The sequence below is a fragment of the Python bivittatus genome, unplaced genomic scaffold, assembly GCF_059951505.1.
Source record: "Python bivittatus isolate LINGU-HERP-01145 unplaced genomic scaffold, Pbiv_v1 ctg000200_np1212, whole genome shotgun sequence".
Classification (NCBI taxonomy): Eukaryota; Metazoa; Chordata; class Lepidosauria; order Squamata; family Pythonidae; genus Python; species Python bivittatus.
This window is the reverse complement of record NW_028277040.1, coordinates 10,532,923-10,546,800: the sequence shown is the minus strand read 5'-3', so window position 1 is coordinate 10,546,800 and position 13,878 is coordinate 10,532,923. Positions and strand designations below refer to the sequence as shown.

The 13,878-nt window shown below is 38.4% G+C and overlaps 1 long non-coding RNA gene across 1 annotated transcript in view; it reads right to left on the bottom strand.

The window, feature by feature from the left end:
* Positions 1-362: 362 nt before the first annotated feature.
* Positions 363-13,878, bottom strand: part of LOC148216535 (uncharacterized) — a 119,982-nt gene continuing 106,466 nt past the window's right edge. The window contains exon 3 of the long non-coding RNA XR_015795188.1: positions 363-4,799. This is a non-coding gene — a long non-coding RNA (uncharacterized LOC148216535). The remainder of the gene's footprint in view (positions 4,800-13,878) is intronic.

Genomic DNA, 13,878 nt, shown 5'->3' with positions numbered 1-13,878 from the left:
AAGCTAAGAAAAAAAAGGAAGGATCCCATAGATAGAAAAATGGTTCAGGAGAGTTGGGAAATCCTGAAAAATGAGATAATTCAGTCCCAAATGCAAAAATACCAAACAGAAAAAAAGGGGAGACTCATGCTGAGACCAGCATGGCTACAGCAAGATCTCTCCAACAAACTGAGAAGCAAAAGGGACAAGTTTAAGTAATAGATACCAAATGCAGAATATCAGGAAATAGCCCGAATCTGCAAGGAAGGGGTCAGGAAGTTCAGCATGAGCACATGCCAAAATAACAGAAAAGTTATTTCCTTTTTCTGATAAAACTTTTATTATAATATATAGAAAGTACAATTAAAATACAAAACAGAGAGTATAGCAAAGACAATAGAACTAAAAGAAAAAAGACAAAAACTAAAATAGTGAGAATAGGTAGAAAGATGAAACAGAAAGTGACTTCTGACTATCTCCAATACAGATAGATACAAATTAAAAGAAAGTTAATCTCTTACCACTAATTAATCCAAATTCACATTATTTCTATCAACACAAACCATCTAATCATTAAAACACACAATCAAAGTCTCGTTTTTTTTCCACACAAGCACATAATCTAAGAAGGGTTGCCATGAGGAGACAAACTTAGAAACAGTATTATTTCTTATTAACGCTGTTCGCCATTTGAGCCAAGTCCATTAGTTTAATGATCCATTCTCCCACTGTAGATATTTGTGGATCCTTCCATCTTTGCACATATAACAGTCTTGCAGCTGTGATCATATACAAAAGAAAAAGTTCCATGTTGTTTCTCCAGTCCTTTCTCGATCAAACCCAATAAAAACAGTTCTGGTATTTTTTGAATGCTCACTTTAAAAATCTTTTGAACACCAATACATATCTGATTCCAAAATTTTTTAGCCTTTTCACAGGTCCACCAAAGATGATAAAAGGTTCCTTCACCCTGCAAACATTTCCAACAAACATTTGTTACACCAGCATACATTTTTGATAACTTATCAGGAGTTAAGTACCAACGATACATCATTTTATAAAAAAATTATTTTAAATTATAATTCAATGTAAATTTCAAACCTGTGTTCCATATATTTTCCCATTTTTCCAACATAATATTGTATCTGAAGTGTTTAGCCCATTTGGTCATACATTCCTTGACAGGTTCATCATCTAGATTCATCTGTAACAATATCTTATACATTTTAGCAATAATATGTTCATCATTTGTACAAAGTTGAATCTCAAAATAAGATGTTTCATTAGCAGATCTATAATTCTCTTTGTCCAGCTTGAAACATTCAAACAATTGCATATGAGTAAGCCAATGACATATAAAACCTAACTCTAACTGTTCTCTTGTTTTGAAACTTGGTTCACCCTCCTCAAAATTTAACAAGTCCTTATATTTTAACCACTTCATTTCTCCCACATTTTCTCTTCTAGTAAATGCTTCCTGAGGTGGCAACCACAAAGGTACATTGGGAGACAATCTTACCTTATATTTATTCCAGATCCGCAGTAAGGCATTCCTAATATAGTGGTTTTTAAAATCCTTATTAACTAACTTTATCATACCACAAATAAGCATGCCATCTGAATCTTAATTCATGACCTTCAAGTTGTAATAATTTTTTATTCTCTAGGGTTATCCAATCCTTCATCCAAAGCAAACAACAAGCATCAAAATACAATTTTAAATTAGGCAGACCCAAGCCTCCTCATTCCTTAGCATCTTGTAACAGTTTATATTTAATTCTCGGTTTTTTACCTTGCCAAATGAACTTAGAGATATCTCTCTGCCACTACTTAAATGGTAAATCTGTAGTCAAAATTGGTATAGTCTGGAAAAGAAACCACATCCTAGACGAGTTATTTCCTTTTTCTCAAGGTAACAATTGGCTCACTGGTTGGAGAAAATGGCAAGATGGTGACAGGCAACAGGGAAAAGGCTAAGCTGCTTAATTCCTACCTTGCAACTACTTTTTCATAAAAGGAAAAAGAGGTCCAACTTGTCAGAAGCTGTACTGTAGGGAGCAAAAGAAAACGCAGATCAAAATAAGTAAAGAAATGGTGAGAGAATACCTAGCTGCTTTGAATGAATTCAAGTCTCCTGGACCAGCTGGATTACATTTTAGGGTATAAAAGAAAAGAGTGAACATCATCTCAGAACCACTGACTGAAATATCTGAGACATTCTAGAGCACAGGGGAAGTGCCAGAAGACTGGAGATGAGCCAATGTTATTCCACTATTTTAAAAAGAGAAAAAGTAGACACAGGAAACTACAGACCAATCATCTTGACATTAATGCCTGGACAAATCCTGGAAAGATAATCCAGCAGTAGACTTGTGAGCAGTTAGAAGCTAACAGGGTTATTACCAGAAGCCAGCATGGATTCGATAAAGATAGGTCATGCCAGGCAAATTTTATTGTTTTTTTGACAGTGTGACTAGATTAGTAGTCCAAAGGAATGCTACAGATGTAGTGTACTTAGACTTTAGTAAGGCAATTGATGAAGTAGACCATAGCTTCCTTCTTGATAAACTGAAACAAAGTGGGAGGAATGGTCCTACTACCAAATGGATTCACAGTTGGCTGAACAACCATAACCAACACATGATCCTTAATGGGTCTATGTCCACAAAGAAGGAGGAATGCAGTGTGGTACCTCAGGATTCTGTCCTGGACCAAGTACTCTTCAACATCTTAATAAATGACTTAGATGAGGGAATGGAAGGGATGCTCATAAAATGTGTAGATGACACAAAAGCTGGGGGGAGGGGTTGCTAATACCCCAGGAAATAGTCGCAAGATTCAAAAGGATCTTGATAGACTTGAATGCTGGGTCCTATCCAACAATGGTGAGAAATGTAAGGTTCTGTACTTAGACATGAAAAAAAAAAAGGCACAGGTACATGATAAGCAATAGCTGGGTTAGCAGCAGTATTTGCAAGAATGATCTGGGTGTCTCAGTAGGCCACAGATTAAGCATGAGCCAGCAATGTGCCACAGCTGCCAAAAGAGCCAATGCAGTTCTGAGTTGCATCAACTGAGGTATAATGTCAAGATCATGGGAAGTGATAGTGCCACTCTGCACTGCACTCCTCAGACCACACCTGGAATACTGTCTCCTGTTCTGGTCACCACAATACAAAAAGGATGCTGCGGAACCGGAAAGAGTGCAGAGAAGACAAGGATGGTAAGGGCCTTGGAGGCTAAATCCTACAAAGAGCAGTTAAAGGAACTTGTTAAGTTTAGCCTAAAGAAGAGAAGGCTAAGAAGAGACTTGATAACAGTCTTCCAATACATGAAATGATGTCATAAGGTGGAGGATATGGATTTAAGGTAAGATAACAATCTGTGGGTGGAGACTTAAGAAAGAAATCCAAACTTGAAATTTCCTGACTGTGAGAGCTGTTAAGCAGTCTGCTTCCTGAAGTGGTGAGTGCTTCATCACTGAGATTTTCAAGAAAAGATTGGACAGCCATTTTTCTGGGGTAGTGTGAGGATTCCTACACTGGGCAGAGGGTTGGACTGATTTCCAAGATATCTTCCAATCCTGTGATTCTATGATTTTAGGCCTAGCATATTTAGCAGTACAACTTTCCAAAATAGCTGACTCCAGTTCTCCATCCTCTGATTTTAATTACTCTCTCAGAATAAACAACATTTCAGTGATTTCAAGGTAAGGGGATCTTATTAGAAGTAGAGACTGTATTTCCAGTGATAATTGGCTGGTGGATGCCATATGCTTCCCCAGAGTGCCTCATTATGTCCACATCCCACATCCCCTCCTTTAGCCCATTTGCATATTCAGCCAACCTCTCCCTATTTGCAAGGGATAAAAGCACACTTCACAAGAGATCAGTCAGTTTTTATATTCTTCATTGAAAATCTTTTGAAGTAATTTTAGTGTTCATATTCTGTTCCTGCCTGCCCCATGTTGTACATGCAGACATGCATACGCACCTCATCTAAGACAGGTTTCTAACTAGCTTCTCTCTCGTGCAGATGAAATTGCATAAATTATTTGTGCTATGATTGTTTGATTTTATGTACTGTATTTTAAATGCCAGAAGCTACTCCAATTCGATGAAGAGTCTAAAATGAAATATTAGAGTGGCCTTCTCTAACCCAGTACCTTTCAGATGTGTGGGACTTCAGTTCCCATGTTGTAGAAAGTTTTAGAGAAATAAATAACCATGGAGTAAATTGAGTAATTAGATGCAAAATGATATTGTAAACTGTATGTTTGTGCAGTGTGTGAGAGAGAGAAACTCATCAAAGAACTTTATTAAATTTCAACAAGTAATAAAATATAAGAAAACAAAAAAAAAATAGTTGAAAAAGAGAAAAGATCAGAACATGAACAGAATTTAAAGTGCAAAAGGAAAAAAGGAAAGGAAAGGAAAAGAGGATAACTTCTGACTGTCTTTGGTACAGGAACAGGTATATAATACATTCACCTCTTACTCTTACTAATATTTAAACTAAAACAAAGTATTTCTATAGCTATTAAAAAATATCAATCATCAAATCCCAAAATTACAATTTCATTTCTTTCAGTTTCAAGCAAAATGTCTAAAAGCGGTTTCCAAATAGAAACAAAGCCTTTCAAAGTCTTTTCTTTTATCAAAGTAGTCAATTTCGCCAGCTCCATTAACTTCACTATCCATTCTTTAGTTGTAGGTGTTTGTAAATCCTTCTATTTCTGTGCCTATACAGTAGGAGTCTTGCTGCTGTTATATAAAGAAATACAGTTCCATGCTTTCCTTCCATCTGTTCATCCATCATACCTAAAAGAAATGAGAGAGAAACTCATTAGGAAACTCATGTCTGTAGGACCATAGTTCCTTGTAATGATGGCATGGATCCTAATATACTTGCCCAGTGACAGTTTGGCCCTCTAAGAGAAATAAGTTGCCCATTTGTGCTGTAAATGGCCACACAAACACCATGATCAAACAAGGCCTCTACAAGCCCATAGCAACTTCCCACAAAATGAGGAAGGAAAGGAAAACATAAACAGAGCACTCTGTTGATGACGCCATAGCTAAAGAAGATACGATGGTTACTTTCTGTGCTGTTCTTAATGATCTAGCACTTTTCTAGGAAATAGCCTCAAGATCTGCACACACATTTTAAGAAAATACAGTATTTTAATTAGGAACAGTGATCTATCAGTTGCTTATCTGCTTGACTTTCAGGCTCAACATTGAGGTAGGTGGGGGATCCTTCTGATTCTTTCTATATCTTTGTGCAAAACAGCACTCAAAGGCAAGAAAAATTCATTTCTCCTGCCAAACTTCTTTGCAGTTGTCAATCATCATAGCAAACCCTCTTTTGGCAGTGTTTTGACATATTGCAGGTGCATGCAGATATATGGAGGAGCATTTTATGTGGAGGTACACAACTTTTGAACCACATTTCGCTTGATGTTGCTTGATCTCAGGATCAAGTTTGGATTTCAGAAATAATGATTAGGGACATATTCTTGAGCCTGACTCAAAAATAAACCCTACCATAGAAAAGCAATTTTCTAAGCCCTCTCAGGCCTTATCTTTCTCAGATCAATACTTCAACTGAGAAAAGGATTCTCTGCTTACCCTCATGCTATCCCAGCCATTTCCTCTCCTCCTCAAGGCCACTACAACAATCCTTGAGTATTCTTCCTGCCTCCCAAACAGTCTCCACATCATTCCTTTTGCTAACCTACCAGGAAAGATAACAGTAGTGTGAATGAAGACTCCCCACCACCACTACCACCACAACAGTGTCTTTATTCCTCCATTTTGTCTTCCTGATGCAATTCCCAAGCATCGCTGCTCCTCTACACCACTTCAAAATAGTGGGGAAAGTCTTTTAAAAAATCCCTCCCTCTATCTGACTCACTGCAGTTGTTGTTGCCCATCTCCATTTGCAGATAAACACCAGGGAGGGTGGGGAGGACACCAGTAAGAAGGTGGCAGAGAGAAAAGTTTTATTTGTTTTCCCAAATGATTTATGAAATGATCATTTCTGTCTTTGGGATGAAAAATAGGTAGATTATTTCCAGGTCATTCCAAGCAAGGAAAGCCTGGACACGTTTGACCCTCTCTAATAGGATATCTTGGTCAGGGCAGCTGAGCATATCCAGGTTATAACTAATTTAAAACAAATGGATGGGAGAAAGGGACAGTTTGGAGATGGGACCAGAATATAACCTAAGTGGAGTCTGCCTTTACCTATATTATGGGTAGAGTTGACATAAGTTAACATTTACAGGCCTTTCAGATATCGGTACAGGTTACCAGACAGAAGACCATTTTAGTGGGTTGTGCAAGTTGGATTCCAGCCCTAGTTTTCAATCACAATTCCCCAGAATATATAAGTGTTGAGGTCATGCAAGAAAAGCAGGCATACAGATTGACATGCACTGAACTGAATAGAAATCAGTAGTTCAGCTAGTTTCACTTGGAACACTAGTATTTTAAAAGAACTATAAAAGCATTTGTAGGGCTGGGCATCATTATTAACACTGTGCTTTACTGCCTCTTTATAGCATCTTTCCAAAGCATGGAGAAAAATTGTTTCAGCATCATTGAAATCCCAAACTAATTTGTCCTTTCTTAATAGTGTGTACCACTTGTGTACTGGGAAATATTCACACAGAAGAGATTTCTCATTTGCTGTATTCTAACACTAAGTTAAATCTGGAAGTAAAAATGACACTCCAAACATATCCATATGCATTACATAGAGCATTTCAAGGATGTAGAAGACTTGGTATATAATACAGATTTTTTTTTCATATTATTCTGTGTGCATGTATCTCAGATTTGAAGCTTCTACTCTTAATAAAAGATTAGCCAAGGAAAATAAATGCTCCAAGGAGAGAATGGTGTGGGCTCTCCAATTGCTAAAGTTGCTGATTACAGGCAGATTTGGTTCATTATTTGTAGCCATTTTAACATTTTGCAGTGACAGATTTGGTTAATCATTAAAAAAAAGAAGACAACAAAGGGAAGACAAAAAAAAAAAACACCTTTTCTTAACAAGTATGCCATGCGGTCTCAGCTTTTCAAAGGCACATTTTCAGACCCCTACTTTTTCTGTATAAGTTGACAATAAAAGAGAAAATGTAATGATAGTTAAGGAGCACAGTAAAGGGCTATTGGTTAAAAAATGAAGCAGGTATTCCATCTGCCTTCATATAAAGTCAAAGCAGTTCATAAAAAAATTAATAATGATGATGATGATGATGATGATGATGATGATGATGATGATGATGTCACAACAGTCTAATTAAAGCCACAGCAACAGTAGTGGTGAAAGCATCAGTAGCAAGAAAAAAATTAAAGGTGATCAGTTCTACTCATATCACACCCAAAGAAGCCCGACTGCTCTCAGACCCTAGCAAAGTTAGTCATTAAAAGCCAAGTTTTCATGAGTTCATATAAGCTATTGTTCTGTATTCAAAAAGTCCTTATGTAACTCTGTTTTAACTAAGCTGTTTACTTAACAATTGCTGGACGCACTCCAGTACACTATCAAATTTTCCTAGGGGTGTATGCTTCTGTAGGTTTTAAACACAGCACTTTGTTTTTAATCATTATCTGAGGCAAAAGATGTATTCTTCTTATTGTAGCCTCACACAGATCTATTACAAGTTAGAATAGTATCAAAAGATTACACTAGCATTTCTACATCAAGACAACTGCTTTCCAAATTTATTTATTTATTTATATGTCAAATTTGTCACCGCCCATCTTGTTGAAATGACTCTGGGCGGTTTACAGCAAAGATAAAATTCATTAAAATACCATACAAAACAATCCTAATAATAAGTAACTTTCAAGAAGATGGAGAGTTGACAAAAAACTCAGGGAGCATCATCAGGGCACTAACCACCCCCAGGGACGGTTAGAGCTCATGTTGCCCCATGCATGCTGGCAGAGACAGGTCTTTAAACCTTTTCAAAAAGCCAGGAGGGTCAGGAATATTCTCTGGGGGGAGAATATTCCAAAGGGCAGCGGCAACGGCAGAGAAGGCTCTCCTCCTGGGCCCCACCAGCCAACATTCTCTCACTGACGGGGTCCGCAACATGCCCTCTCTGCCTGACCAGATGGGACAGGTTGATGTAATGGGGATGAGACAGTTCCTAAGGTAACCTGGACCCATGCCATGTAGGGCTCTAAAGGTGATAACCAATGCCTTGAATTGGACACAGAAGCAAACCGGCACCCAATGCAGCTCCCGCAGCAAAGGTGTTACATGTGCCATCCTAGGGGCACCTAATATCATCTGCCTGGCTGCATTTTGAACCAGCTGTAACTTCCGGATACTCTTCAAGGGTCGCCCCCTGTAGAGCGCATTGCAATAGTCTAGCTGAGAGATGACCAGGGCATGAGTGACTGACTGGAAAGCTACTGAAATCTACTACAAGTAGCCCTCATTTAGCAACTGCCTCATACAGCAACCATTCACAGTTATGATGGTGATGAAAAAGTAACTCTGCAACCAGTCCTTGCATTTATGACTTTCACAGTTCTGTAAAGCAAAGGAAAGCTGAAGTAACATCATAAGCCCAGTTGCAGTTTCACTTAATGACCACTTCGCTTAACAATCAAGTTGCTGGTCCCAACTGTGATTGCTAAATGAGGACTACCCGTGTATCTGAACCTTACAAAACTAATGGGGTATTAGCTGTCCATTTTAGAGTACTGGGTGCATCATATCTCTTAATACTTTTTTCCTAATCTGTTTACATAATACAGGTAGTCCTTGTTTAGCAACTACAATTGGGACAAGCAACTTGGTTTTAAGTGAAGTGGTCATTAAGTGAAACGACAACTGTGCTTGTGATCTTACTTCAGCTTTACAGAGCTATGAAGGTTGTAAATGCAAGGACTGGTCATAAAGTTACTTTTTCATCACCGTCATAGCTGCAAGTGGTTGCTAAATGAGGCAGTCACTAAACAAGGAGTATCTGTAATTCACATCTCATGTTTGACACCTTTATGACCAGATAACTTTAGCTAATACCATCTACTCTCTCAAGTCATAAAGTATTTTTGGGCCAAACATCATTAACTTGCAATAGGCTCCTGAGGTAGATTTATAGGTAAGATCATACTTTCAACATCTGAAATTCTTATGTAGTGTCATCTTGCATTTCCGTAAAAGCCAAGAATGTTAAATATGGAGCCAGGCAGCTCTCTAAGAAGACCATTTATAAATTGGTACTAAACTTAAAAGGTCCTGCCCCTTGTAGTTACCCACTGCATGCCAGCTGTGCAGTGATAAAGTTTGAATTGGGGGATCATGCCATGCCACTCCAAAGAAAGCAAAAAAGAAATCAATCTATGGCAAATGTCTTCAATCCCAAATCTCACACACCTAGAGAACACTAGGTTGGAGAAACCTGATCTAACCCAATGAAGCTTATCTAGGACTAGAAAGTAATACCTTGGTAAAAGCATCTGAGTTGCAGCCACACTGTAATCAGGTCAAGCAGACGTTCTAGGAGCTTAATATTCTAATTGATGTATTTTATATTAAAATGGTGACCTGTGACAGTGATTCAACTGCCTTCCTTTTGCTTCAGAAATTGGTGGAGGATAGATTTCTATAGACAAACAGACTCATCACTGTATAATGGAGTGGGTGCATGAAAGCCAATTTGAGTTATGCAAATGGGCATAATAGTAACCTTACATTTACCTGCTGGAAAGAGAATTGGCATCTTTCCTGCCTTGGGGACCAGTAGGATCTGCAGAAAAGCAGATGACACTTCTCATGGCATGGAAACATAAACAATCATAAAACACAAACAATAAACAGTATAAGAGTAAAACATAAACAATAGCTCAGAGTTGGTCGGAGTCGGGCAATGTCTGATAAATTAAATTAAGTAATTGCTCATTCCTAATGGCACAACTGCCTAGGCCAGTTCAGAAGCTTGGCATGATGGACATGTGCTATGCATCCCATCCTCAGGCCAGATGGACCATATTACCTTGGCCTCACAAAGCGTTGCCACATCTGTTGAGAAAGGTTGCTTTTGCTTGACATCCACTGTTCAGTCAGACCTGACTACAAACATGGCAGGAAAACAACAAGCCCTCTCAGACTGTTATTGTTTGATCTGATTCTTGACTTATTAAATATTTGCTCATGAGTGCATTAGCCACAGTTGTCTGCTTTGCACTTGATCCTCTTGCTTGATGGAAACTTATCAAACCAAATCCCAGTGCACTTCCTGCTACTCATCTGCCGTATGTGCCCTCCCATCTTTTTTAATTGAGGCACAGTTTGCACACTCGGCAGGGCTTTCGTAAGGATCAAAATTGGGCAGGCACAGCACCAACGTTAACTGCAGTGGAAAGGCAGATGTTTCACTTCATTGGCACATCAAAGATGAACCTCCCAGCCATTCCTCCCAGAAAGAAAAAATATACAGTAGTGTAAAGGAAGGAGGGAATACCATTCATACATTATAAAACAGACCTGCATTCTTCTATATTTCTAGCTTTGGAGTTTGTCATAACTGTCTAGCAGACATTGCTTGAAGATTAAGTAGAAGGAGTCTGGTAGCACCTTTTCTGATTAAAACATTTCATTAAAAGGCTTAAGTTTTCATGACCTGCAGCTTACTTCATCAGATGCATGGAGTGGCTAGACTGATACAGGATTTCAATTGAGGTGAAGTGAGGGGGGTTCATGCATCTGATGAAGTGCACAAAAGCTTATGCCTTTTATTAAATGTTGTTAATCAGAAAAGGTGCTACCAGACTCTTCCTGATTTTTTGCCACTATAGACTAACATGGCTCTCCTCCTACAAGGAAGATTAAGAAGGAAGGAACTGATAATCATAGTACTGAGTTGGAGGAGGAAATGTCAATAAAGCTTTGACGTTCTTCTACGTACGTACATTGTTTTACTTACTTTCTTCCTCAAGATAAGTGCCATGAAATAGAACAAAAAGTACATTGTTCTTCACTGTGTATGGGTTCCTCTCTTTTCAACTCCCCCCTCCCAATTTATGAGAAATATTTGACAAAGCTGAAAATCAGGGCTGATTTTCTATTGGTTTAGCTATTCAAATTCCTCTCTCAAATGTATGTTTATTTACAGTATCTCTAGCTCCCCGTTTACAATGCCTTTGTTGAATTAAGAGACTCTAATTGGCCATTGGGGATTACTTTTGCACTGTTCCCAAATCCATTTACTAAAAATACTCAAAGAGACTAAGCTACTTATTTAGAAACTTGTTATTAAGCCATTACCAGCCATTAAGTTTTTCCTTACCAGATTCCTAATGTACCATATTCAGAATTCCACCACAAAGCCTTTTTTGTTCCACCTTAAATACAGCGCAGCTCTCCGATAAATGCAAAACAGTTTCAGCTGCGGGGAATAAAGCGCATTTCAGTTACAATTAGAAGCAGTGTTTTTCTTTCCCTTGTGATTTCTCAAAACCAATCTATCTACCAGAAGTTGTATCTGATGCCACAGAGAACAGAATGTGACATTCAAAGGTCACAGTGCATTACTTTTAGCTCTGTATTTGTATGGTGCAATATAGGAAAACTGATCATCAATGAACATTGCAACCTACAGTTTCTTAATTCATAATTCGTCATGATCTTTCCCTTTTAGTTTACTGGGGAAAAGCAACAACAAAGGACTGTGATCCAGTGGTTGGCAAGCAGGGCTCCATCTGCTGTCTGACCAGAACTGTACTACCTCCCAGCTTTGAAACGGTAGAGATGGAATAATATCTTCCTGCCACATTCCCAGTTCTAAGGCTAAGGTTTGAGAATTGTGTGGTATCTGTATAGACCAATGAACCTTATATTCAGGGCCCTGACCATGCAGGACCAAAGTAACCTAATATGGTCCCCACCTGCTCCAGAGTAGAAAAACAACTGAGGAAAGTAAAAAAGTAGGAATATTGAAATACTGGCACAGAAGCCAACATGCTTCTCAACAATCCTTCCCATGAAGGGGTTGCTTGGGGAGAAGGGGATTGGTAATTATGGTTTTTGGCTTGGCTGGCAAGGTCAGTTTAAAAAATCTAGATGCCTGGGTTTAATCCTCTTCATCCTAGGATATTTTGTCTATTGATTTGTTTTTTTTGCAGATCTTGGAAGTGCAGCCACCAGCCTAACCAGTAAAGGCCAAGTGTGATCTTCTGCCTGCTGTAGACAAAGTTGCACTCTCCTGCTTTAAAAGGGAACTGGGGGGTTGGGGGAATTACATGTCTATTATTATGATTGTGCCTTCAAGTCAGTGTTGACTCCTGACAACTGCCTGGATGAGTCCCTGCAGTTTTCTTGGCAAGATTTCAGAAGTGGTTTGCCCTTGCCTGCTTCTTAGGGCTGAGAGAGAGGAACTGGCCCAAGGTCACCCAGCTGGCTTTGTGCCTAAAATGGGATTAAAACTCATGGTCTCCTGGTTTTTAGCCTGATGCCTTAATCACTACAAAAAGGGGGGGGGGAGTGGATAAAGGACAGACCTGATAGGCCTTTGTGGGAAATTGTACAGCTATTACTGAAAATATGAAATAATAAATGGCAAAAACTGATTGATAGCATTACATATGGATCTATACAGTATATACAGGAGCACTTTCATTCTTATCAGCAGGTTTAAACTTTCTGCTTCTGCCAAGTCTCTCATTCATTTAAGTTCCCCAGAAACAACAATTAATACATTTATTTGATTGTTCTTAGCAGATTGTAGACTTGTAGCAATTTATCCTTAACAGCACTGGGGGAAGCTGGAGACTTGATTTAATTAGGCAAGTTGGTGATAAATCATAGAGTAGAATTTTATTTTAATATGTTCTTTGCAGAGCTGTCATCTCAGATAGCTTGAAGCAAATGAAACTCACTGAAACCTGCAAAGCTGGCAAAACAGAAACGTCAAAGCAAGCAGGGGTAAGTCAAAGCAAATAAAACCCTAATAGAGACAAACGCTGGTAATGACAACTGTGAATATTTCAACTCATGGAGCAACAGTTGGCTCTGATTTTAACATTCTCCCAATTAAAGCTGTGCTTTGGCTTTAAAAGATACTTGGCACATCCAGTGTGACCCAGGAATGCTGATGTCAGCTTTACCTGTATAATCTGATAATTCTGAAGGAGTTACCAGAATTGAATTTCTATCAGTAATAATGAGGATATTATACCCTATAACACTATAGTCCATCAAACTAAAATCAATCAAGACCTTCTACTGAATACCAAGCTCTTTAGCAATTCATCTTCTAAGATGGGAAGAAAAAGAGTCCTCTGCCACGAGCTTCACTCTGTTTATCTAACATACCATTTTATTTCTACATAAGAAAAAGAATCAGCATGGAAAAAGGCTTTGTCCATAGCTTCATTTCTTGTACAACAAACTTCATTTATTATTGTTATTATTTTATATGATGGCAGATGATATAGTAGTCAATCTGTGTCACTTTCTCAAGGCTTTCTTTCATATTAGAAATATGATTTTTTACAAATCACAATTTTGAACTAAAAATAGACACAAATCTTACTTTTAGATATAGTTTAGATGTGGGCAACTTGAGGCTCTAGGGCTGTACACAGCCCTTGGCATAACTGCAAAAGATACATGTACTAGATCAGGTCAGACTTTGGGGAGAGCTAGCTGCCTTCTCTCTCATTTTTGCTAAGCAGTAAAAGGAGGGTGTTAGAAGAAAGAAAAGAGAGAACGGAGGACATTCAAAAAGAACAGAAAGGCAGGGGTGTCTGAAAGAAATTGGATAACCCCATCCACTTTGCCTTAGCTCTATTTGCTACTTACTTAAGTTGTGCCCACTATATATGATCCCCCACAAATTATCTTGCTGCCTTCTACAGAAAAAAAAAAGTTGTT